Genomic DNA, 27,469 nt, shown 5'->3' with positions numbered 1-27,469 from the left:
ATTGGGAATTGTCTAATCCTGGCTGCCTCAGAAAGAAACTTGGCAACTGAAAGAGAAGAGATAAAAAAATTCAATGATTAATTGGGCAAGAAACATTGGAAGAGCAATAAATTCGAATGAATGGGAACGGATATGGACAAAACATTTAAAATATACATATGCAGCAGACTTAAAAGAAAATTGGCTTAAGATGCTACATTGTTGGTATATTACACCAAAAAAATTGGGGATAATGTATAAAAATGTAGATAAAAATTGCTGGAAATGCAAAAAGCAAGAAGGGACATATTATCATACATGGTGGCCCTGTGAAAAAACAGAGAAATATTGGAAAATTGTTCATAATGAATGCAAAAAATTACTACAGATTGACTTCCCAATGAAACCAGAAATTTATTTATTAGGAATGTTCGGCTTTCAGCTCTTTAAAGACCCCAACAAAGACAAACTGTTCACTTTTTTTGCTACGGCAGCTAGAATGTCTTTGCAAAATTGTGGAAACAAGAATGAATTCCAACAAAGACACACTGGTTAGACAAAATTTTGGAAATAAAGAATATGGATAAACTGACTTTTTTTTTATTAAAACAGAGTAACGGTAAAGGTATAAAAATGACAGATTAGTCAATCCTTGAAAATTATACCGTGTTTCCCCAAAAATAAGACAGTGTCTTATATTAATTTTTGCTCCCAAAGATGCGCTAGGTCTTATTTTCAGGGGATGTCTTATTTTTCCATGAAGAATTCACATTTATTTTTGAACAAAAAATGAACATTATATACTGTACAGTAGTTGTCATCACAAACCAGCATAACCAGACAAACTGTGAATCCTATCAAGAATTTCTTGTTATTACCATTATTTCCATGTACAACACTCTATCGTATGTACATTTACCAATCTCGTATACTCTGGTATTCTGTTTGGCGGGCATGCTTCCAAACAAAAACTTTGCTAGGTCTTACTTTCAGGGGAGGCCTTATATTTAGCAATTCAGCGAAACCTCTACTAGGTCTTATTTTCCGGGGATGTCTTATTTTTCAGGGAAACAGGGTATAAACATGAGCAAATAAACATTTCTAATATACAGCAGGAATATCAAGAAGGGAGGGAAAAAACTGAAACAATACTATTATATAATTTTTACTGAACTTAACAGGGTTATGGATTTATACTCAAATTATCGGGCATAAGGAGGAAGAACAGAAGTCAAAGGTTGTTTTTTTCAATTTTTATTTTTATTAATATTATTTTTCATTTTATGTTATCATTCGTTTTTGTCTAATTCTTATCTTTTTTTTCTTTTTCTCTTGAATCAGAGTGAACTGTCGGTGTGGGTTTTTACTTTTTTTAACTTTAAAAAAAATCTTATTTTTGATCTATTCTATCTTTTTACTCACCTTTCCTATCGGAAAATTGTTCTCACTCTTTCGCTATACTTAATATATGAAACTTTAATTTAAAAAAACATATTTTAAAAAAGAAAGAAACTTGGCAATCGCCAAGGTCATGTGGGGAAGGTCGTCACCAAATAGAAAATTCACATAACTTACCACCGGACTAGGTGGTAAGTTTCTTAGTAGGGGGTTGATTATGTGTTCTCAGACCTGTTCATAAAAACTGCATGACAGTAGAATATCATTAGGAGAGCCAGCATAGTGTAGTGGTTTGAGCATTGGACTACAACTCTGGAGACCATGGTTATAGTTTGGTGAGGCACCAACACTATTTTGGAAAATAACAACTCCCATGATTCCATGGCATTGATCCATGACAAATAAAGTGGTGTCAAGCTGCATTAATTCTCCTGTGTATATGCACATTTAAGCTATTTTAATAGGTACTCCCAGCATCATATTGAGCTCATTGACTGCAACTATTTCCTTCTTTCCTGGATCTGATCCAATTTAAAACAGCTCATTGATTACAATCATTCCATAGAACTCGACTTTGAGTAGTACTGTGCTATTTCAGAAACACACCTCTGGTTCCCCTAGAAGTGAGTCTCATTGAATTTAATATAAATTACTTCTGAATAGACCTGCATAATATATGATTGCACTCCAAGAGAAATTGTTTAGGTCACTGACAGGAAAATAATTGAATAATGAGCAGAATCCAAAACCGTATTGATTGCCAAATGACATATAGCCTTCAAAATGCTTGCAAAAGTAGTCCCGCTATATTTTGTTTAAATAATTCCTTGGTTCTTCAGGGATCTTGCATTGTTGAGAATCAATTACTTGCCTTGGCTTCACCTTTCAAAATAAAACAAAACTTTGTGATTAAAATCTTCCTTTTAATTGCCAGGAATGTTTTAGAAAGGGGTGTTTGTGGGCAATGCTTGCTTTAGAGGTTCTTGACAATTATTGTGTGTAATTTAAAAATATGGCTAAAACTATCCCTTTGTTGAATGAACGAAGTGTTTCACTTCCAAGTCTGTCATATTTGATTTTCTTCCATTACTGTGACACCCCCACTGACAAAAATAAAAAATCAGCTTCCTTGGCTTCAGTTTTGTATGAAAATTAAACCCAATTGAGATTTTGTAATTAGGTTTTCACATACAAAGCCACATCCGGAGAATGGACTGTGTCTGTGAAATGTTCATTGAACCTGAATTGAAAAGTTAATTCAGAATGAAAAAGGATGAAATTATACATGTTCATTAGGGGTGAGAAGAAGCAAATATCTCATTTCTTCAGTAATGGACCTTGCAATAGTTTGATGAGTGGTGAGTATTTACTCAGATGTGTAGGACAGTGTCCTTAAGAATTATTAAGCAAAAGAATCCAATCCAACACAAGTGGTACTATATTTGTATAAATTGTGTTTTTATAAACAAATCACTATTTTGTGACAAATCAGCTCAACAGTAAAATTGACTAAATATTTTTAAATATTGTTATACATATTGCCATCTGGCTGACTGCCCTCACTCTCTGATCTATGCCCATATTTTCAAGTATACATTCAACATTTGTGGAATTATAAATACTAATTATCAACATTCCCCTCATCATAAAATATGTGTCCATAGCTCATTATTTACATGTTATAAATTGTACTGCACTCTATGGGCCATATTCTAGGATTTATGTATTTATTTACGACGTTTCTATCCTGCCTTTCTCAACCCTGGGGCGGGTGGGGGGCTCAAGGTGGCTTTACACATACACAACTATTCGATGACTTAAAAACAATGTACAATTAAAATGGGCATTTAAAATAGAATTATAAAATATATTAAAAACCATTAAAAACATTTACAACAATACCTTACAATTAATCATGTGACCCACAAGCGTAATCCAGGCCGTTCCAATAGTCATAGCACATCATTCCATATCTATCTATTGCACAAGTTCTCCAAAGGCTTGGTCACAAAGCCACATTTTCACTTTCTTACAGAAGGTCAGGAGGGAGGGGCTCATCTAATTCCCTGGAAATGGAATTCCATGGTCGAGGGGCCACCACTGAAAAGGCCCTGTCTCTTGTCCCCACCAATCGTGCCTGCGAAGGAGGCGGGATTAAGAGCAAAGCCTCCCAGACAATCCTAAACTCCAAGATGGTTCTTTGAGAGATATATGTTCGGACAGGTAAGCTGGGCCAGAACCGTTTAGGGCAGTGATGGCCAACCTATGACACACGTGTCAGCACTGACAAACCTAGCCATTTTTGCTGACATGCTGCCTCATGCAGATTGATTGGATGACTAATGTCTTTTGTGGCCAAATTTGGTGTGATTTGGTCCAGTGGTTTTGTTGTTATTCCATGGGAATTATGCACATTATATTAAGAGTAATGGAATTCGAGCGCCGAGCAAAACAACAAAATTAAACACCCCCCAACATAGAAATTTAACCACACAATGCAACATCCACGCCTTAAGGTTGAAACAATGACAAATCACATCATGCACCTTCACAGGGACAGAAAATCACACAACCCACAACCCACCATCTCCGCTTGCTCAAAGAAGCCCTCCTCGCGCTTCCCTTTGACTACGGACGCTGCGCCATCTGCGCATGTGCAAAAACGGCCAATTCCTGCTTCCCACCAGTCCGCCCAATTCACTCACCCAAACCCCTTTGAGTACAAACACTGACATCTCTGACCACCGCTGCCCTCTCCCCACAGGCACATTTCCTCACAGAGGAAAGCCAGCCGACTCAAGCCTCAAAAAAAAAAAAAAAGGCTCCTCCAGAAACTCCTCTTCCCACCTCCTTTCTCTCCCCCCCCCAAAAACCTCAAAGGAAAAAAAAATCTCTTCAGAACAGGTATGGACTCCCAGGGAAAGAGGATCAGGGAGGGAAGGGCTCAGCCAGCCAGATCGCCCTTCTCTGACCACCGCTGCCCTCTCCCCCCAGGCACATTTCCTCATGGAGGAAACCCAGCCAACTCAAGCCTCAAAGAAAAAAAAAGGCTCCTCCAGAAACTCCTCTTTCCACCTCCCCCCCCCAAACCTCAAAGGAAAATAAAATCTCTTCAGAACACAACAAGGTATGGGGGACCCAGGGAAAGACGATCTGGGAGGGAAAGGAGGGAAGGGCTCAGCCAGCCAGATCGCCCTTCTCTGACCACCGCTGCCCTCTCCCCCCAGGCACATTTCCTCACGGAGGAAACCCAGCAAACAGCCAACTCAAGCCTTAAAGGGAAAAAAAGGCTCCTCCAAAAACTCCTCTTTCCACCTCCTTTCACATGGCCTGCCAGCCTCTCAATAATAATAATAATAATAATAATAATAATAAGAAGAAGAAGAAGAAGAAGAAGAACATCATACAATCCTAAGGTTAGCACATACCACTAAGGATCATCCAGTTCAATTTCCTTATATCATGCAGAAGGACACAATCCAACCACTCCTGACAGATGGCCATCCAATATCTGCACAATAATAATACACATCGAATCATACCATCAGACAGTTAGGAGACACCCTTAAAGGCTATCCAGTCCAACCCAATTCTGCCATGCAGGACACAATCCAAGCACTCCCAACAGATGGCCACCCAGCCTCTCAATACTAATACTACTACTAATAATAATAACAACAACAACATCATACAATCCTAAGATTTGGAGTGACCTCTAAGGATCATCCACATCAACTTCCTTCTACCATGCAGGAGGACACAATCCAATCACTCCTGACAGATGGCCATCCAGCCTCTACATAATAATGATGATGATGATGATGATGATGATGATGATAATACAAGCATAGAATCCAAGAGTTTGGAGAGACCCCTAAGGGCCATCCAGCCCAACCCTTTCTACTATGCAGCAGGACACAATCCAAGCATTCACAACACATGGACAACGTATAAATACTATACAATACTACACAGGATCCTCACCACTTTCACAGTATACAAACAACCAAATGCATACTAAACATACAGACAACCATACAACAGACATTCACTACCACCACTACCTCAACAATTTCTCACCAGCACCACCAGACAACGCCACAGCAACGCGTGGCCGGGCACAGCTAGTATATATATATATATATATATATATATATATATATATATATATCCAGTCTCACTTATCCAACGTTCAGGATTATCCAACACATTTTTGTAGTCAATGTTTTCAATGCATATTTTGGTGCTAAATTCGTAAATACAGTAATTACTACATAGCATAAATGTGTAATGAACTACTTTTTCTGTCAAATTTGTTGTATAACATGATGTTTTGGTGCTTAATTTGTAAAATCATAACCTATTTTGATGTTTAATAGGCTTTTTCTTAATCTCTCCTTATTATCCAACATATTTGCTTATCCAATGTTCTGCCGGCCCATTTATGTTGGATAAGTGAGACTCTACTGTGTATGCACGCACACACACACACGCACACATATTCTATTATTATTCTATTATTATTATTATATATTATTATATTATTATATTATTATTACTATTATTATTATTATATTATTCATTATTCATGACTACCATCGATTGTTGTACATGGAAATAATGGTAGTAAATAGTTTTTGATTTATTAAATACAGTTTTATATTACAATTATATATTTTTATTATTTAAACTATATATATTGTGAAATTATGGATTTTTTTCTCGAAGTGACACACCACCCAAGTTATGCTAGGTTTTTTTTTTTTTGGTGAATTTTGACACATCAAGCGCAAAAGGTTGCCCATCATTGGTTTAGGGCTTTATAGACTAAAGCCAGCACTTTGAATTCTGCTCAATAGCAGACTGGCAGCCAATGGAGCTAACGTAAAAGGGGGTTGTATGCTCCCTGTACCCCGCTGTGCTAAGCAATCTGGCTGCTGCCCATTGGATCATTTGAAGCTTTCAAACACTCTTCAAAGGCAACCCCATGTACAGCGTATTGCAGTAGTCTATTCAGGATGTAACCAGAGTGTGGACTACTGTTGCCAAGTCTGACTTCCCAAGCAGGGCCGTAGCCAGAAAAAATGTGTGTGTGTGTGTGGGGGGGGGGGGGGGGGGTTAAATTTTTTTTAGTGAATCATGAAGTGTAGGCCCGGGCTGTGGCGCAAGCTGGTGAGCAGCCAGCTGCAGCCAGCTGAGACCAATCACTCTGACCAAGAGGTCATGAGTTCGAGGCCAGCTCGGAGCCTGCATTTGTTTTTGTCTTTGTTCTATGTCAAGGCATTGAATGTTTGCCTTATATGTGTAATGTGATCTGCCCTGAGTCCCCTTCAGGGTGAGAAGGGCGGAATATAAATACTGTAAATAAATAAATAAATAAATAGTTCCATAATGCAAAATAATTTAGAAATCAGGCTCTATCGCTAAACTTCAGTGGACGCTCAAGATAGATAAACTTCAGTGGACACTCATGGGAATTTGGTTAACCAGTTAAAATTCATGAGTAAACCAGTTTTTTTAAAAAAAACATGAACAATTTCTGAGGGGGGCTTGAACCTCTACCCCCCTCCCCTTGGCTACAACTCTGTCAAAGTCTAGGCACAGCTGGCACACAAGTTTTAATTGTGCAAAAGTTCCCCTGGCCAGCACCGAAATCTGGGGTTCTAGGCTCAGCGATGAGTCCAGGATCACTCCCAAGCTGTGAACTTGTATCTTCGGGGGAGTGTAACACAGTCCAACATCAGCTCTAACCCTATACCCTGTTTAACCTTGCAACTGACCAGGAGTATGTCTATCTTGTCTGGATTCAATTTCAATTTGTTCGCCCTCATCCAGAACATCACAGCTGCCAAGCACCGGTTCAGGATGGTCATGTGTCCTACTTTACAAAACAAAGTCTTCTATCTGAAGGACTGTAAGGACCACAGTAGCACAACAGATTAAACCGCTGAGCTGCAGAACTTGCTGACCGGAAGGTCAGCAGTTCGAATACACGCAATTGGGAGTAGATCAATAAGTACCACTTTGGTGGGAAGGTAATGATGTAGTCATGCCGGCCACATGACCTAGGAGGCGTCTACGGACAATGCCGGCTCTTTGGTTTAGAATTGGAAATGAGCACCAACCCCCAGAGTTGGATACGACTAGACTTAATGTCAGGGGAAAACCTTTACCTACCTTTACCTAGTGATGTAAAGATGAGGCATTTAGGTGTTTGGAAATGGTGGGGATACTTGATTAGACTTTATTTAGTAAAGGGGAAGCCTTTACTAAGAGGACATAGAGATGTATTTCCCTGGTTTAAATCCTGTTTAAAATGAAACAACTAGAAAAAAGGGAGAGCCTTGAAATTGCTCATCAACAGCACCATTTAGTAACTTAAACTGAAAGGATGAACACCAGGCCACATTTTCCACTTTATGTAAAGAAAACTATATGTAGATACAAGTTACATATTTCTGCTTAAGATATAATAATTATGAAAAATAATTGTGAAAAACTTGGGGCTATGTTTGTTTTTATTGTTATTTTAAAGCTAATTGTATTGTTTTAATCTATTTCTGTAAACCACTCCGAGCCAAACTGGGAGTAGCGGAATACAAGTCTAATAAATAAATAAATAAATAATAAAAATAATAATCATCAATAAATTTGTATCTATTCATCGCAGCTACCACATGCACATTATATGTAAAATTTTGTCCTGTGATGATTGTTGTTATTTCCGCTGCTATCTACCTTCAAGTCAACAATGACTATTGGGACCCTATTTTAGGAATTTAATGAAAAGATTTATTCAAAGGAGATTTGTTATTGCCTTTGTTTCAAGCTGAAAGATTATGACTTGCCCCAAACCACACAATGGAATTCCATCGCTGAGCAGGAATTCGAGCCCTGCTCAACTACGGTCCTAGTCCAACACTCAAACCAATGTACTATATCAGGGGTCCCCAAACTTTTTAAGCAGGGGGCCAGTTCACGATCCTTCGGAGCGTTGGAGGGCCGGACTATAGTTGGCCACCGAGCAATATTAATAATAATAATAATAATAATAATAATAATAATAATAATAATAATAAATAACAACAACAACAACAACAATAAAAAGAGGGTTGGAAGAGACCCTTTGGGTCATTGAGTTCAATCCCCTTCTGTCTTTGTGCACCGAAAGCACAAGCAAAGCACCCCTGACAGATGGCCACCCAGCCTCAATGTTAATTAATTAATAATAATAATAAGAAGAAGAAATCCAGCATGTATATCTTGTTTGCTGTGTCATACAATAAATAATAATAATAATAAAGAGGGTTGGAAGAGACCCCTTGGGCCATTGAGTTCAATCCCCTTCTGCCTTTGCGCACCGAAAGCACAAGCAAAGCACCCCTGACAGATGGCCACCCAGCCTCAATGTTAATTAATTAATAATAATAATAAGAAGAAGAAGAAATCCAGCATGTATATCTTGTTTGCTGTGTCATACAATAAATAATAATAATAATAAAGAGGGTTGGAAGAGACCCCTTGGGCCATTGAGTTCAATCCCCTTCTGCCTTTGCGCACCGAAAGCACAAGCAAAGCACCCCTGACAGATGGCCACCCAGCCTCAATGTTAATTAATTAATTAAGAAGAAGAAGAAGAAGAAATCCAGCATGTATATCTTGTTTGCTGTGTCATACAATAAATAATAATAATAATAAAGAGGGTTGGAAGAGACCCCTTGGGCCATTTAGTCCAATCCCCTTCTGCCTTTGTGCACCAAAAGCACAAGCAAAGCATTCCTGAGAGATGGCCACCCAGCCTCATTGTTAATAATAATAATAATAATAATAATAATAATAATAATAACAACAACAACAACAACAACAACAACAACAACAACAACAGGAAAAACTCAGCCGCTATCAGGACCTCAAGATTGAACTTCAAAGACTCTGGCAGGAACCAGTGCAGGTGGTCCCGGTGGTGATGGGCACATTGGGTGCCGTGCCAAAAGAACTCAACCGGCATTTGGAAACAATAGACATTGACAAAATTACGATCTGCCAGCTGCAAAAGGCCACCCTGCTGGAATCTGCACGCATCATCCGAAAATACATCACACAGTCCTAGACACTTGGGAAGTGTTCGACTTATGATTTTGTGATACGAAATCCAGCATATCTATCTTGTTTGCTGTGTCATACAATAAATAATAATAATAATAAAGAGGGTTGGAAGAGACCCCTTGGGCCATTTAGTCCAATCCCCTTCTGCCTTTGTGCACCAAAAGCACAAGCAAAGCATCCCTGACAGATGGCCACCCAGCCTCAATGTTAATAATAATAATAATAATAATAATAATAATAATAATAATAATAATAATAATAATAAAAATAATGAGATTTTGTGATATGAAATCCAGCATATCTATCTTGCTTGCTGTGTTATACAATATAATAATAATAACGATAATAATAAGGGTTGTAAGAGAAGAAGAGACCCCTTGGGTCATTTAGTCCAACCCCCTTCTGCCCTTGTGCCGTGGGGGCCGAATAAATAGCTTCGATGGGCCGCATCTGGCCCCCGGGCCTTAGTTTGGGGACCCCTGTACTATATTATATTTCTTCTTTTATGTTAAGTGGCTGTGGTAGCATATCCAACACAGGGCAAAACGTTCATCCTTTCATAACTTTGCTCCAGCAATTGACAGTTATGGTGTGCTTTATCATCATTGAACTGTCCATATTATTGTGAAGTTACAGTCATACTGCAGTTCTGCATATAGTAAACACACATAGGACTGCCGCCTACCCCACCGCAATATGTACACTTCAAAGAAATTAAAGCACGCAATGGCAGAGTAAATTACCGAAGCAACGTTTCAGAAGGATGAACATAAACATTCATCCCTCTTTGTAGAAATTCTTAATGGTAACCATTCAGAGAGTCCTTGAAACAGAGTATAAAACAATTTCTGAAGCTGGAAGTGGGATGAATCGGGTTAAAAGATGTCACTCAACAATCCAGCTAGCTTGCCCTGTCACTGCCGTACATGTCTGGTAGTATGCAAATGCGTCACGAAGTTCAGCTGCGTCTATACAGATGGCACTGATCACTTCAGATTTATGCAAAGCTATAGTTGAAGTAAAATCTTTATTGCTTGTCAGAAACTAGCTATTTGGCACTGATAGTTCAATTAAGTATCCAGGACTTCATTACGGCATTTTATGCATTTAAATGTAACAATCTCACATTATATATATATAATGTGTGGTTGTTAGATATACACTTTATGTTTATGCGAGCGTCACTTGGCTTTGCATTCACAGGACAGATTTGTAATATGACAAAAGTGGTTTATGACACATAAAACAAATTATACTTGAATTGTAATGATATAATGTCTGAATATATCTCAGGAGGTCAGAGAATATAACTGTAAATATTGCCAAATTATTCATGAGGTATCTCTTTTAGGTTGTATGCCACCTACTACCGTGTTTCCCCGAAAATTAGACAGTGTCTTATATTAATTTTTGCTCCCAAAGATACACTAGGTCTTATTTTCAGGGAATGTCTTATTTTTCCATGAAGAAGAATTCACATTTATTGTTGAACAAAAAAATGAACATTTATTATATACTGTACAGTATTTGTCATCATAAACCAACATAACCAGACAAACTGTGAATCCTATCAAGAATTTCTTGTTACTACCATTATTTCCATGTACAACTGGTATGTACATTTACCAATCCTGCAAGCTCTGGTGTTCTGTTTGGCAGGCGCTGGGCATGCTTCCAAACAAAAACTTTGCTAGGTCTTACTTTCGGGGGAGGCCTTATATTTAGCAATTCAGCAAAACTTCTACTAGGTCTTATTTTTCGAGGATGTCTTATTTTCGGGGAAACAGGGTAGGTCTTCCCTTTACCCCCTCCAAGAATGTTAGTAGAATATTTTCAAGGCAGTTCTTGTTTTATTAACTAACTGATCTTGGAATATTTTGTTCTTATTCAAGCCCTGTATCTAACAGTCTTTCAGATACCTGTATCAGATCCCCTTTAGTCTTTTGCCTGAGGAAAAGATGTTTCATTCTTTTAAAAATATCTTTAAAATAAGAAGTTACAACAAAAAAGAAAAGAACAAGAAGAAGATAAAGACAAAAGGCATAGCAAATCCATATATCCTTAGGTATGTCAAAAACAATGCAACACATCTGAGGGCTACCTCTACAGGATGTGTTAAATATATAGCATATGGCTGAGCCTTGCTATTTTGTTTTGTTTCTCTCCATATTTTGTGCTTAGAAGCAAATGTATTTAAATAATCAGTCTGGATTAGGACTACAACATGTATGTAGAGATGTAAGCCTCCTTTCCCATGTGTTTTGTTTGCCTAATTTCACTCCACCACAATGCCATCCAGGTGTTGAAAATAGTGAGTAGATCCTACCAGAATTCATAAAAGTACTAGGTTAAACCCACGATGAGAGAGCCAGCATGGTATAGTGGACTGAGTGTTGGACAATGATCCTGGGAGTCCAGGGTTCAAATCCTTGCTCACCAATGGAAACTCACTGGATGACTTTGGGCAAGTCACATATTTTAGGCTTTATGACCTCATCACATGGGCGAATTTGCCTTTCCTATGACACATTCATCTTAATTCAGGAACGGATCCCACCAGATCCTATCAAACAATGAACATCTACTTCTGGCAGGGTTCCATCCCTGAACTGAGATGGAAGTGTCATAAGAGGGATCAACAAGAACACGGGAGACTTCCCACGTTCTCATTGAGAAGAGCGGGGAAAGACAGCATCGCTTGCCCTTGTGAGATAAGTAAGGGGCAATGAGGGGCGTGGGGCGATGGGTTCTCCAGGCTGCTTTCCGGATTAGCTACAATGCGTGGTGAATCCCCCCACTATCACCTGCCATATGGACCTCAATGTGATGAGGTCCTAAGAGGAAATCAGTAAACTACCATTATACTGAATAAATCTGGCCAAGAAAAAGTATCTCTATGCATTGATGTCAAGTTGAAATCACATAGTGATAACAATAAAAATAAATAAACAACTACATAGATATTGTACACTTCAATACACATCTCCGTTTATTCTCTAGTAAGTGTGCATAGCCTTGGTCTGGAATGGGACCATTGTGAAAGGAATGGGAATGCTTAAACCCTCTTCCATCTGCTTATTAATTAAACATTCTTCCTCTCCCATTTTAGGGGGGATAAAAAAGGGGGAAAAAACTCCCATTGAGCCCAATTGAATATTTTTTATCTTTTCTTCCCATTGTGGAGTGTGTCTGTCCATGCACACATTATTTTTTAAATTAAAAAACAGAGGAAAGATGGTTTAACCTTCTCAAAGCTGTCCATAATGGCTTGGATGAGAATTAGGGCTCTGTGCACCTACTAGACAGGGAAGAGATAAGGATCTTCAGCTGCACACTAACTCTCTATGAGTTTGTGTAACTTAATCCCTAGACCAGTGTGGCCCAACCTTTAGTTACCCGAGGGCCAATCAAACTTTAGTATAGGAATGTGAGGGCCAGAGACATTCCAGAAAGAAAATGTTTCTTAACAACTTAAAGCAGTAAGAAGGGTAAACATTTCTTTTCCAAATGTTAAATTAAAATATTTTTCCAGTAAGAAGGGCAAGGGCCAACAAAAATGAATGCAGCCAATGGGTTGGACCACACTGCCCTAGATGATACTATTCTCAGCCATTGGATAGGACTGGACTAGCCATTAAGTAAAATAAGCATACGCTTAGGGCATCCAAGGGAAGGAGAGAATAGCAGATATTTTTTTCATTACCAAATTTACCATGGATTATACGGTTTTTATTTATTTTGTGTCAAAAGCATTGCATAAATAAGTATAAAACTGATAAAATAGAGGAAGCACAAGTGGCTAAATAATTTTAGACCAAAAATAGACAACAGAAACTGCATTGTCTGTAGCTTTAAACAGCTCTTCTTCTGTGCATGAGGCAGAGCATTGTGGACAAGCATATAGATGCGATGTTGTTTGTTCTGCTCCACAGTCGCACAAGGTGCAGGCTTCTTCTAGGTAGTGCCGTCTTGCCAAGTTGTCTTTTGATCTGCCCACTCCACTTCGAAATCTGTTCAGAGACTTCCAAGTTGCCCATTCGTGGTTTGCCCTGATTCCACAAAAAAAGACTCCCACAATAAAAGATTTTGCAATTAGAAAAAGAGAAAACTTTTCAAATACAGCAGAGTCTCACTTATCCAATATAAACGGGCCGGCAGAATGTTGGATAAGCGAATATGTTGGATAATAAGGAGGGATTAAGGAAAAGCCTATTAAACATCGAATTACATTATGATTTTACAAATTAAGCACCAAAACATTATGTTTTACAACAAATTTGACAGAAAAAGCAGTTCAATACACAGCAATGTTATGTAGTAATTACTATATTCATGCATTTAGCACCAAAACATCACAATGTATTGAAAAGATTGAGTACAAAAACATTGACTACTAAAAGGCAGACTGTGTTGGATAATCCAGAATGCTGGATAAGAGAATGTTGGATAAGTGAGACTCTACTGTATAAATAAACTGGAAGCGGACAAAAATAAACATTACTTTCCATCTTACTATAAATAAAATTACATTTGTTGGTTTATTATTGTTTATATTTTGAATTAGATAAATAAAATCTTTTCAGTGCTTAGACTGAGTCTCTAAAAATCTTAATCCATGCACTGAAATTTTCTCTGAATGATGCAAATGCGTTTGGGAGGCAGTGGTATTTATTGCTATCATTCCTGGTCTTTCTTAAAACACCAGTCTGACATTTCAGTTACCTAAATGCATTATTTTTTTTAGCAGTTCCTCACAGCAGCTGTCCAGAGGATTTCTTTTTAATTCATATTGGAACAATGCTGTACAATCCTTTCACTTTTCCTTCAAAAAATATGGAGAGCGATATAAGCAGGATAGCTCATAAGTAAAATATTACTTTTTATTTATTTGTTTGTTTATTTAAAACATTTATATTCCACCCTTCTCACCCCAAAGAGTACTCAGGGTGGAGCACAACATAATATACGGCAAGCATTCCATGCTGGGAAATAAAATAATTATAAATATACACAAACATTAAAATCAATTATGTCTACTTTAAAATCAGCTGTTTAAATGGAGCCCCCGATGGCGCAGTGGGTTAAAGCCTTGTGACTTGAAGATTGGGTTGCTGATCTGAAGGCTGCCAGGTTCGAATCCAACCCGGGGAGAGCGCTGATGAGCTCCCTCTATCAGCTCCAGCTCCATGTGGGGATATGAGAGAAGCCTCCTACAAGGATGGTAAAAACATCAAAACATCCGGGGGGGGGGGGGCTGGCCAATTCTCTCACACCAGAAGCAACTTGCAGTTTCTCAAGTCGTTCCTGACACGAAAAAAAGTTGTTTAAACCAACTCAGAACACCATGCTGGCTCCGGTCAGCAAAGTAGGTTTCCTATTATATCCACATTGCACCACCCAAAGGCTTGGTACCACAACCAGGTCTTTACTGTCTTTCTGAAGGACAGGAGGGAGGAGGCTGATCTAATCTCGCCAGTGAGGGAGTTCCATAGCCGGGGGTCATCACTGAGAAGGCCCTGTCTTTCGTTCCCGCCAAACATGCCTGTGACGGTGGCGGAACAAAGAGGAGGGCTCCCCGGAAGATCTTAGTCTTTACAGTGGTTTGTAAAGGGAGATGCGTTCGGACAGGTAAACTGGGCTGGGACCATTTAGGCCTTTATAGGCCAAAGCCAGCACTTTGAATTGTGACCGGTAGCAAACAGACAGCCAGTGGAGCTGATGTAACATGGGAGTTGTGTGCTCCCTATGTGCCGCCCCAGTTATTAACCTGGCTGCCTCTCGTTGGACTATTTGTAACTTCCAGACAGTCTTCAAAGGCAACCCCATGCAGAGTGTGTTGTAGTAGTCTATCCTGTATCCAACCAGTCCATCCTCCAGGAAATAATGCCCGGCTGCTCACTGGAGGGAAGGATATTAGAGGCAAAAATGAAGTATTTTGGCCAAATCATGAGAAGACAGGAAAGCTTGGAAAAGATCATGATGCTGGGGAAAATAGAAGGAAAAAGGAAGAGGGGCCAACCAAGGGCGAGATGGATGAATGGTATCCTTGAAGTGACTGGCTTGACCTTGAAGGAACTGGGGACGGTGACGGCCAACAGGGAGCTCATGAGGTCTTGAAGAGTTGGAGATGACTGTGCGAATGAAGATGATGATGATCCTGGCTGTAATGAGAGTGTAGATCACCATGGTCAAGTCTGACTTTAGAACCCTCCCTCTCTTCTTTCCACCAAGCTGTAGCAGCAACTCAAGAATGCAGATAGTGGACACAAGATAGTGGGCACCGCAGTTGAAGGGAGATGTTGACAAGCTGGAAAGTGTCCAGAGGAGGGCAACTAAAATGATCAAAGGTCTGGAGAACAAGCCCTATGAGGAGAGGCTTAAAGAACTGGGCATGTTTATCCTGCAGAAGAGAAGGCTGAGAGGAGACATGATAGCCATGTACAAATATGTGAGGGGAAGTCATAGGGAGGAGGGAGCAAGATTGTTTTCTGCTGCCCTGCAGACTAGGACGCAGAACAATGGCTTCAAACTACAGGAAAGGAGATTCCACCTGAACATCAGGAAGAACTTCCTCACTGTGAGGGCTGTTCGGCAGTGGAACTCTCTCCCCCGGACAGTGGTGAAGGCTCCTTCTTTGGAGGCTTTTAAGCAGAGGCTGGATGGCCATCTGTCGGGGGTGCTTTGAATGCGATTTCCTGCTTCTTGGCAGGGGGTTGGACTGGGTGGCCCATGAGGTCTCTTCCAACTCTACTATTCTATGATTCTATAAGACTGAATCATATGTGACTTTAAAGGCTAAATTCTGTTTTACCTATTTTTAAAATCTGTATTCTCAGTTGCCTTGGGTTGCCTTTCCATATTGGGAAAAGGAAGAATGAAAATAAAATAAAAGCCATCCTTTTCGTCATCCCATTTACCCGACCCGACCTCTGCTTGCTGCTGTTGGCCATCACAATCTGTAGTACATCGTCGGATCTGACCTTCAATGTTTGACCAGTTGCTTTCTCCCAGTCATTCCTAATCAATTTGTAGGTTTGTAACTCTTGGAAATAGCTGCATTTTCTAGGGGAGGAACACTTACTATTAAGTTATCCTTGCAGATTGTGGCAGCATATGCTATACTCTTTCCGCTTTTTCCTTCTTTATTCTCTCTTTCTCCCCTTTCTGAGTGACAGCTTGCATGCATTTGCCACACATTTCATTTTTCCCAACAAACATCTGTATTATATGCATTAGCTGAAAGGCAGCCAAAACATCTGAAAGGGCTCATTGTTTCCAAACTAATATTGTGTCGATACAAACTGAGCTCAGCACCCAAACAACTGTATATTAAACCTTTTCCCAACATCTAGGCTATTCAAGCCTGCACGGGCAAATATATACTCTAGAGTACATTGATAAAAGCACAAAGAAAATTTCTATTTCTGTTAATGTCAGCACCCTTGTATGGATGTTGCTGAAGAACTGTTCAATCTTCTGTGCAGGATATAGAAAATTAATATACCTAAGGAGAGGATGTTATTAGGAGCCAGCTCAGAAATGCTCTAGGGAATGTTGATGATGGGATTGTTGAATTATCTGTTCAAACAGCTACCCATTGAAAGTGGATGGGAGGAAATGGCTTTATTACACTTAGGAAAAGTTGGAACAAAATAGATACCATACTCAGAAAAGATATATCCCATGACTCATTCATTGCATTTAGTAAGAGAGACAAAATAGCCATGAAAAAGTCCAACCTCTAATAGAAGAGAAATGAGAAGGTTGAGGCAAAAGAGAAGAAAAGGCATCCAACTAGATTTAGAAATGACAGAGAAAAGAGTACTACGTATTTAACACATATGAGGAATAAATTCCAGTATATTCAGTGGGCTTACTTCTGAGTAGACTGATCAAGACAACATAGGATTGTACTAAAAATTAGTAATAATATTCAGAGAAGGGATCTTTGTTCTTGTTATATTTTCCTGCGTCACAGGAAAAGCACAATTTTCTTACATCTATTTTGTCCTGTGTACCGTTCCTTCAAAGGACTATGCATTAGCTCTCATCTACTATACAGAGCAAAATAATAGATAATTATCGGTGAATGGCTGCTTTGGTGCAAATGGCATCCCTAGGAGTCTAAGTTCAACTCCTATTCTTATTTTTTTTCCCTTTCATAAAACAAAAGTGGGCAGGCAGAGATTGGGCTAAATCCAAATATTGCTATTTTAAAACCCAAACTAATGAAATGCTAATGTGCTCAAATGAATATTGAAAGAACCGGGGCTGCTGCTTTGAAATGAATTCGCTCCCTCCCATTGTCCTTTCAAAATGGAAGATTAAAACCTGTACAGCAATGTTTACTGTGTTTAATTTTCAATTGTTTCTTTGATGTAACAGATAGAAAGGTTTGCACCTGTGAAGTAAAAAGGCTTTGAACAGATTGCAAACATTCTGCAAACACTTCATCAGAAATTTTAGTTGTCAGCCTCCCCTTGCACAAGGGAGCCTTGATGATATCTTTCTGCGCCTTTGACTCCTTTTGATTAATAAATGCAAACAAATTTCTCTCTATAACCTCTGTTGCAATCTATGCATGACAATTAGAGACAACCTCTGGTGAGGGAGGCACTGATGTCTCTTCCCTCTTCTTCTGCCACAGAATAAATACTTGATGTTTAATGCTTTTTGACAATTAGAGAATGAAGTCTTTTGTAGCCAGGCAGCCCTGGCTTCTGCTCATTACTCTGTTTTTCAGCAGCATCGCATCAACCTTTTCTGTAATATTAATACTTGTCCAAGAGAAGAATGCGTCCTTTTGGAAGTCTGCTGTCCTTCTATCGAAACCTGCAACAGAAATATAATTATCTTTCCCATATCATTTTACATAAGGAAATAGCAAAAATAAAAGCTTCATAGGCATCTCTGAGCAATGTCGATAGGTGAGATGGGCAGGCAAGATTGGCCAAGGTGTCTTCAGCTGGCTCTGCCCCCAAGTCCCCCCTGCGCCACTCTGTCAACATTGCCCACTTGTTTGCTCAGTTCACATTTGACGCCTTGTACAGGTCGGAATATTATTTTTGTGGTTCCTGACTACATTTTTTCTTGTTTTAAAAGTATAGATTCCCTTTTCTTAAATATCCAACAGTTGAAATTTGTCACTTAATAATAAATCACAGAGACACTCTGTACTAGACTTGTGCATTTGTATAGAATCGCTATTCGTTTCAATTCGTTTCATTTGTAAGGCCCCCGTTTTAGTTTTTGAGCACCTTCCAAAAAAGAATTTCTGAATGGGCATTTTCATTCCACATCCAAAAAATGAAAATTTGTGACCCACTGGCCACCATGGGTGGGCTTCCCCAGGCTCCCCTTCCCCTCAATTTTCAGGCTAGATGGGTGAAAATCACAACAAATGGAGGGCACATCTACCACTTTTAGCCCACCAAGTTTTATAAGATTTGGGTCATCCCCCGATTTTTAGGGTTTTTTTCTTTCTATAAATAAAATCCTGCAATATATCTACATACTTTAGTTATATGTCTGTGATGTGGCAGTAGAACATTCAGTGACATCACAACACAGTTGACTTACAACATTATCACACAAAACCCCTAAAACAGGTTCTGGTGCTGCAAACCCATCTTGCTTTAGAATGGAGTATGCTTGGCTAGCCCCTCTTTTTATCGTGCCATGCTTTTCTGAAAGTGCCTTGAGAAAGTTCAAAGAGCATTTAACTAACTACTTTTTTTCGTGTCAGGAGCAACTTGAGTCGCTTCTGGCCGTCTGCAAGGACGTTGCCCAGGGGACGCCCGGATGTTTTGATGTTTTTACCATCCTTGTGGGAGGCTTCTCTCCTGTCCCTGCATGGAGCTGGAGCTGATAGAGGGAGCTCATCCGCACTCTCCTCGGGTGGGATTTGAACCTGGCAGCTTTCAGGTCAGCAACCCAACCTTCAAGTCCCAAGGCTTTAGTCCACTACGCCATCGGGAGCTCCTAACTAATTACTGTTGCTGGGATATAACTCCTCCTAACGTATGCATTCCTCCTCTTTGTCCATGCCCTTTTCCGGAAGAAATGCGCAACTCTGAAAGTTCATAATTTTGCGAGACTGGGCTTTTTCCTCTCTGAGAGGTTTACAGTTGAGCATTTCTGTATTTCTGCATTTTCAACCCTACTGAAGCGCCATCCATACAAGCACTTAAAATCTTAATTAAAAATACATATTGTGCAATCAAAAGTTTTTTTTTCTGTTTTGTGCATTTTACAAGGAGAAGGTGTAGTTTTGATTTGTTTAGCAATACACACCTTTGCAGAAGTGTAAAATGTTGCACAGTTACTTGGGAGGGTTTTTTTTGGTTTTGTTTTGCTTTGTTTTACTATTTTTATTTTTGTTTTACAATTTAACATATACATTTTAGACAACACCAAACATCAGACTGTACAGAAACAGAGAGTAACAAGTACAGTATACATGCTTGCACTAACAGAAGATGAAAGGTTAAAGTAGAATACATTGAAACACTAAACGCTATACCTATAACACCAGGGCCGTAGCCAGAAAAAAATTTCGGGAGGGGTTTTGAAAATTTCAGGGTGGGGGGGTTGATTCCCTAGCACACACCCCTCTCCGCTACAAACCTGTCAATATCTGCTTGAGATAGTGCCTGGAGGGACTCTTAATGTTTTGCGTTTTATAGACTTAGCATGGGGATTTGGTTAACCAGTTAAAATTCATGAGTAAACCAGATTTTTTATATAACCTGAAAAATTTCAGGGGGGGGGGGGGTTGAACCCCTAAAACCACCCCCTCGCTACAGGCCTGTATAACACTAAGTTAAACAAACAGATTTGAAACGTTACTTCCCATTAGTATTCTAACTCTGTCTTCCCTTTTTTTAAAATAATAATTCTAAATTTGACTTTAAATACGGTATTATTTTTATATAATCCAATTCTACATCAAAGGATTGCTGAGCTTCATTCTTTTTCGAATATATACATGCAAATAATTATACTTTTATGTAACATAAATCTAATGCTACTGCACTTAGTACAACAGTTGTAGGATTATTTTCTCTTGATTAATTTTCCATAATGGTCAATTAGAAAATGATAAGCCACCACATAAATGAATCTCATCACTTCAATCGACAGATTCCAGTTGGGCTTAGCAACAGAATTCAGTTACTTGGTTTGTTTTTTTTTTGTTTTGTTTGTTTGTTTGTTTTTAAGGGAAACAAACATGGGGAAACACAGGACCTCTGGCTGCCTACAGAAGGAACATCCATAACATGTCCATAATCAGACGTCACGGACCCCAAAGTTGTTGCAGAAGCAACTGAAGATTATTGCATGGCTAAAAGCAATTGGAAGACTAATTGAGTGCATATTCAACTACTCTAAAATGGGTTTCCCCTATTTTCTAAAAACTGCTGCAGCTTGGTTTGCAGTGAGGTCATTGTGATGTCATGCAATTATAAGTTTGCTCATTAATGGCTAAGGAGCTTCTAATGCTGGTTCCAAGTTTCATGTGACAAAGTCCACAGACCAGGCATGGGCAAACTTTGGCCCTCCAGATGTTTTGGACTTCAACTCCCAGAATTCCCAGCCAGTTTACCAGCTGTTAGGAATTGTGGGATTTGAAGTCCAAAATGTCACAAAAATATAATGTGCAGATTTAATAAATGTGGATTTAATATGTGTAGGTATGAATGAAGGAAGAGAGGCCAACGAAGGGCAAGATGAATGGACGGTATCCTTGAAGTAACTGGCTTGACCTTGAAGGAACTGGGGGCAGTGATGGCCAACAGGGAGCTCTGGCGTGGACTGGTCCATGAGGTCACGAAGAGTTGGAGACGACTAAACGATTGAGCAGCAGCAGCATGAATGAACTGTATGTATGTATGAATGAATGAGCGCTAATAATTTTGGAGACACCATTCAAAAATATTAAGGCCTGCAATGATTAACTGCCTGCTTGCTGAACTGTAATAAAAAGTTGCTAATGAGAACTGATATAGTTGACCTGCCTGGTAAACTGTGATAAGAACTGTGACTGATAAGAAAAATGTTTACATCAAGTTAAGGATGTTAAGAAGGAAGTCAACACAAGGTCAACACTAATCAAGAAGAATCAACATCTGGCCAGGAAACTGAGATGAAGCCAGGATATCATTCTATCATTCATTTACAACTTGTGGACAACATCAGCAAAATATTGCTATATAAGCAACCTTAGGACGATCCAGAAATTGTGGCAGACCACAATGCTCAGTGGAGATGGTGTATGGGAAAGTGAAAGATATCCAATGGAACACAGAGTCTGGTCACTTTGGGCCTCCTTTGGGGGAAGAGGGAGAAGTACATTTTGGAGTCATGATACGTGTTGCAGGGACTCAGTTCTTCTGTATGGAAACAGGATTCTGATCCTTGGCATTGTTCTTAATGAAAGAAAAGTTTTGGCATTTTGCCGTTTTGGAGTTTTGTGTTGGCAGGCTGCAGGGAAAGCAGGGCCTGGCTTAAGAAGGTGCTTCTCCAAGGAGGGAGAAAAGGATATGGTAATATTTGGATGAGTGCATGAGCATGAATGCCTGTAGATGTGTGTGACTGCTGAGTGAAAATGTAACCTCTCCTTTGTCTGTTTGTTAGCCAATGTAAGTAGGTTGTTGTGAATATAATGTAGTTGCATAGAATCAGTATGTCTGTATGTCTAAATGTTGTTCGGTAAAAGTTCTGATATACCTCTCACACTGAAATTGCAATAAAAAGAACCTTTGCTTTAAAGTTATTGAAAAGTTATTCATAACAAAAACACCTGGAGGGCCGAAGTTTACCCTTGCCTGCCATAGACCCAAGGCCGACAAACAAGAATGTTCTATCTCCCACAATGACTTTCTCTTCTTGCTCCCATTGGTTTTCTACTCCTAGTGTTCTACTTATCCAAATGTATTGGCATCTTACTATTCATCTGCATATATAGGGATTTTGTCATCGTGAAGTGGTGCACAAAGAGCTCACAGTGAGCAATAATAATAATAATAATAATAATAATAATAATAATAATTATTATTATTCACCGGAGCCCCTGGGTGGCGTAGTGGGTTAAAGTCTTGTGACGTGAAGGTTGGGTTGCTGACCTGAAGGCTGCCAGGTTCAAATCCAACCTGGGGAGAGTGTGGATGAGCTCCCTCTATCAACTCCAGCTCCATGCGGGGACATGAGAGAAGCCTCCTACACGGATGCTAAAAAACATCAAAAACATCCAGGCATCCCCTGGGCAATGTCCTTGCAGATGGTCAATTCTCTCACACCAGAAGCAACTTGCAGTTTCTCAAGTTGCTGCTGACACGAATAATAATAATAATAATAATAATAATTTTATATCCCGCCACCATCTCCCGAAGGGACTTGGGGAGATTTATGTGCGGGACCAAGCCCAAAGCATACAGCAGGGTTACCTAAAATGCAGTTAAAAACATAGTAACATATAACAGAATTAGAAAACAAATTCAAACAGCAGGGTATAATCATTAAAATGTATCAAAGCAAACCTCAATAACCAGTAACCAGGAATATGTGGAATAATCATAATTATAGAGGGCTGGGCATGGGCTTGTGCAAAAAGGGCCAGGGCTGGGGTAACGTGCTGAGTACAATCTATCAGTCAATTAGAGCTAGACGTTCACGAGCAGGGCCTATCATAAACTGAGAATTACCCAAAGTCGGATAAGAAAGGAGAAACAGCTCAACCAGTTACAAGCAAAGGAGTGTTGAACATGCACCTTTATCTCCCTCATTTGTTTAGCTGCTACTGTAACATCAGAGAGGAATCAGCTTGACTGATGTACTATTTTTGTTGGGTTGAGGGAAAAGAGTAAATATGGTCAGTAATATTTTGTATGATCCAAGGCATTTCTTCCCTGAGGCTGTATCCACACTGCCATATAATCCAGTTTCTCGATGCAGATTATCTGTTTTGATCTGTCTTATAGGAGTCTACATTGCCATATAATTCAGTTCAAAACAGATGATCTGGATTCAGAAACTGGATTATATGACAGTGTAGATGGGGCCTGAGATGTATAGGATACACCAGGTTGTCAATGGGCTGGTGAAAAGCAATGTAAGTGTCTCTGATACTGTCTTTAAATGCCATACTACTGGACATTCCATAACCTATTGCAAAACATAACTTATTGCATACGCTATTGGAACATCACTACACCCAGTCTATGGGCACATGTTCTATTAGCAGATGTGAATTGCCATGAATATGTGGAGACCACCTTTGGGAAACCACTAGTCAAGATAAGAAGTCTACTCTTTTAAAAAGTGATATTCACAAGCATTCATTTAATAGAATACAGGTAACTTCAGCTGTTAAACTGAAGAGCCATGTCTTTAGACTGCCAAGGGTAAAGACATGTTACTACAAAAATACATTTGGTTAGCAGAGGATGACTGTTTCTTTGCAGCTGAAGTTTCCCAAAAGATATACACTCCCTTTAAACCTCTTAGTTATGCACTCAGAGATAAAAAAACAGTCTTCTTTGAAAAATAACATATCTGGTATTAATTCACCATACAGGCACATTTCTTAATAAAGTTCGGTTACAGATAGGATACAGTTCTTCTCCTCTCTGTGTTGAGAACATAGGGTATCAGTCTTTATCAATAGTCTATATTCTTTATTATAGTTGTATTCACTAAGTCCATAAGCAAATATTAAAGTATCTAAACTGACTTCTCTCTGAAGTCCAAACAGCAACTTGTATGCATTCACCTCTTCTGAGGTCTGATGCAAGACTTCTGCTCCCATTGAAGTCTAAATAGCTACTTCTCAATTGGTCCAAACAAATACAGAATACAAAATGGAGTCTTGAGTCTGCTCATGCTCAGTATAATCACGTATCTAAAACTCCTCCCACACCAAAAGGTTAAACTGGCAAATCAACATACATATAGAATACAGGTTACCAAAAATACACATTAACAAATAAATAGTGAGTTGCTTGGGAGATTGCTATTTACAACATCTACATACCTTCTAAGTTTTTGCAGATGAAACCTGGAACATACAGCATCAGAGGGGAAAAGCTATTAGACAGGTTGCCTTGACCTGGGGCTGCTGGGAAGTGCAGTATTCTGTCTCCTTCTCTCTCTCCTCCTGGTTCATTGAATGCAAACTACTTTTCCACTTTGGACTCAGTTTGCAGCAACTGACTCACCTGAAAAAAGGGGGGAAGTGGGTGATGAGAAAAATGAGAGTATTGAAAATACCTGAAAAGGTGGGATAACAGATGGTTAATTGGAACTATGCCTATCATGTAAGTTGAAAAATATGCATCTATTTACGTTATGTATCTGCATTTAACATTATTTTTTGAAAGTCTGGATAATGGATATGAAAATTACACCAAGTGAAGGAACGCCTTTCCTGTCATGCATCAGACTTCAGCAAAACTCATAATCAGAGTTGCTGTTTGTCTTTTGAAGAAATCTCCCATTAATGTCAATGGTATTGGTGTTGGGAGACTCTTAATGCAGTCAGAAGCTTACACCAAAAAGCAACAAAATCCTAACTCTATGCTATAGTTAAACACAATTGAACCAACAAAAACTTATAGAATATATCACACCAGCTTTCAAAGTTTCACAAGGTTCTTAAGCAACAGATAGATTTTTGCTTATTGGGTCAGAAGCGAGCTGAGGGTACAAGTTGTAATGTGTTTGGAAACACAAATAAAGTTAAGAAAAACTTGGCATTATACTAAATGTCCTTTGATCAGTAGCTGGCCACTTGGAGTATCTCTGGTGTTGCTATAAGAAGGTCCTCCATTGTGCATGTGACACATCTGCTGAAAAGTAGCAGCCAGCAATAAAAGGACCAAGGCACTGACATCTCCGGCTCATCCCCTGTTCGGATATCAGCCAGCACACCAATACTTTAAATCAAAAAATAGATCTACTGAGATACCCACAGGAACACTTCAGCAAGTGAGAGTCCAAAAGTGGCAGGCAAAAACCCGGAACCTCAATCAGTGGCTGATGCTGGATGAGAAATTCCCTCCTGGGTACACAGAAGACTGGGTGACTTGGAAAGTGCTGAACAGACTGCACCCTGGCACCACAAGATGCAAAGCCAACCTTAAGAAATGGGGCTACAAAGTGGAGTCCACGACATGTGAGTGTGGAGAAGAGCAACAGCTAGATCAGGGGTCCCCAAACTAAAGCCCGGGGGCCGGATGCGGCCCTCCGAGGTCATTTCCCTGGCCCCCGCCCTCAGTTTTATAATATAATATATTGTATATACATATAATATTGATAATATTATAATGTAATACAATATAACACTAATAATAATACCATATAATAATATTAATTATATATTCTATATTACATATAATATTACTAATAATATTACAGTATAGTGGTATAGTTCAATATAGTAATATATAATGCTAATATTGTGCTATGCTAATAATATAATATATTGTATGTACATATAATTTGTAAGCCACTCTGAGTCCCCTTTGGGGTGAGAAGGGTGGGATACAAATGTAGTAAATAAATGCAGTAAATAAATAATTAATTTTAGACTTAGGCTCGGCCAAAGTCTGACATGACTTGAAGGCACACAACAACAACAACAACAACCCTAATTAACTTGACTATCTCATTGGCCAGTAGCAGGCCCACACTTTCCATTGAAATCCTGATAGGTTTATGTTGGTTAAAATTGTTTTCATTTTTAAATATTGTATTGTTCGTTCGTTGTTGTTGTTGTTGTTGCTGCACTACAAATAAGAGATGTGCAGTACGCATAGGAATTTGTTTGTATTTTCTTTTCAAATGATAATTTGGCCCCTCAACAGTCTGAAGGATTGTGGACTGGCCCTCTGCTTAAAAAGTTTGGGGACCCCTGAGCTAGATGGTTAGAAGGGAGCACAGGAAATAGTGAGATTGTGGTCACAGCATTTACATTTAAGGTTGTGACAAAATAGGAAGTGCATATAGAAATGAAGTATAGATATCACTGCAAGATGGATTTCAGGAGATAAGCTTTCCTCCAAATCAAAGCCAAGGATTATATGATTAAATCCCATCACACATGCATACGCTTGCTACAATTTCAATTTAGCAGCCTCTTTTTTCCCTTCTTCTCATCACTGTGTTTGCATTTTTAATATGGCATGTTAAATGAGCAATGCATTCTATTTGTGTGACTCCCTTTATGTTGACTTTCTTGGCCAGTGAGCAATTGCAGTCCCTCCCATTGTAGTTTCTTTCTGCTAGACCGTACTTTGTGTTTTCCTTTTTTGGAATGCTACACATCATCATTGCTCCAAAGCAGCAGAGCCTACTTTTTAGCTACATCAGACATTTCCTTTCTGACTAATAGTTGTTCATTCCCACAAGTCATTTTCAGCAGCACAAAACCATTATGACAGCAACAGTTTCCGTTTGATGGTTTAATGATTCATTCAGTGTTGTGGTTAGATGCAGTGATTACATCTTTTTATATGAGTCTGCAGCTTCCCTTCAATTGATTCACCTGATTGACTAGGATGGTTTTTGTCCATTCGTTCCCAAAGGAAAAACATCGCCTCCACAGTACAACTATGTACAGGATCTGCTATTTTTCTATCTACTCTGAGGTGTGTGTGTGTGTGTATGTGTGTGTGTGTATATATATATGGGGCCTCTGGTGGCACAGTGTGTTAAAGCGCTGAGCTGCTGAACTTGCAGTCCAAAAGGTCCTAGGTTCAAATCCCGGGAGCGGAATGAGCGCCCGCTGTTAGCCCCAGCTCCTGCCAACCTAGCAGTTCGAAAACATGCCAATGTGAGTAGATCAATAGGTACCGCTCTGGCGGGAAGGTAACAGCGCTCCATGCAGTCATGCCGGGCACATGACCTTGGAGGTGTCTATGGACAACACCGGCTCTTCGGCTTAGAAATGGAGATGAGCACCAACCCCCAGAGTCGGTCACTACTGGAC

The 27,469-nt window shown here is 39.3% G+C and overlaps 2 long non-coding RNA genes across 3 annotated transcripts in view; one reads left to right on the top strand and one right to left on the bottom strand.

The window, feature by feature from the left end:
* Nucleotides 1-27,469, top strand: part of LOC134297717 (uncharacterized) — a 69,134-nt gene that overhangs the window by 19,822 nt on the left and 21,843 nt on the right. The window lies entirely within an intron of this gene.
* LOC134297719 (uncharacterized) overlaps nt 14,350-27,469 on the bottom strand; it is a 179,179-nt gene continuing 166,059 nt past the window's right edge. For both annotated transcript variants that reach the window (XR_010004579.1, XR_010004578.1), the window contains exons 4-5: nt 24,515-24,698; nt 14,350-18,315 (exon numbers count right to left, since the gene is read on the bottom strand). This is a non-coding gene — a long non-coding RNA (uncharacterized LOC134297719). The remainder of the gene's footprint in view (nt 18,316-24,514; nt 24,699-27,469) is intronic.

This window comes from Anolis carolinensis, chromosome 3 (genome assembly GCF_035594765.1).
Source record: "Anolis carolinensis isolate JA03-04 chromosome 3, rAnoCar3.1.pri, whole genome shotgun sequence".
In the NCBI taxonomy this organism is placed as follows: Eukaryota; Metazoa; Chordata; class Lepidosauria; order Squamata; family Dactyloidae; genus Anolis; species Anolis carolinensis.
This window is presented reverse-complemented; position numbering and strand designations above follow the sequence as displayed.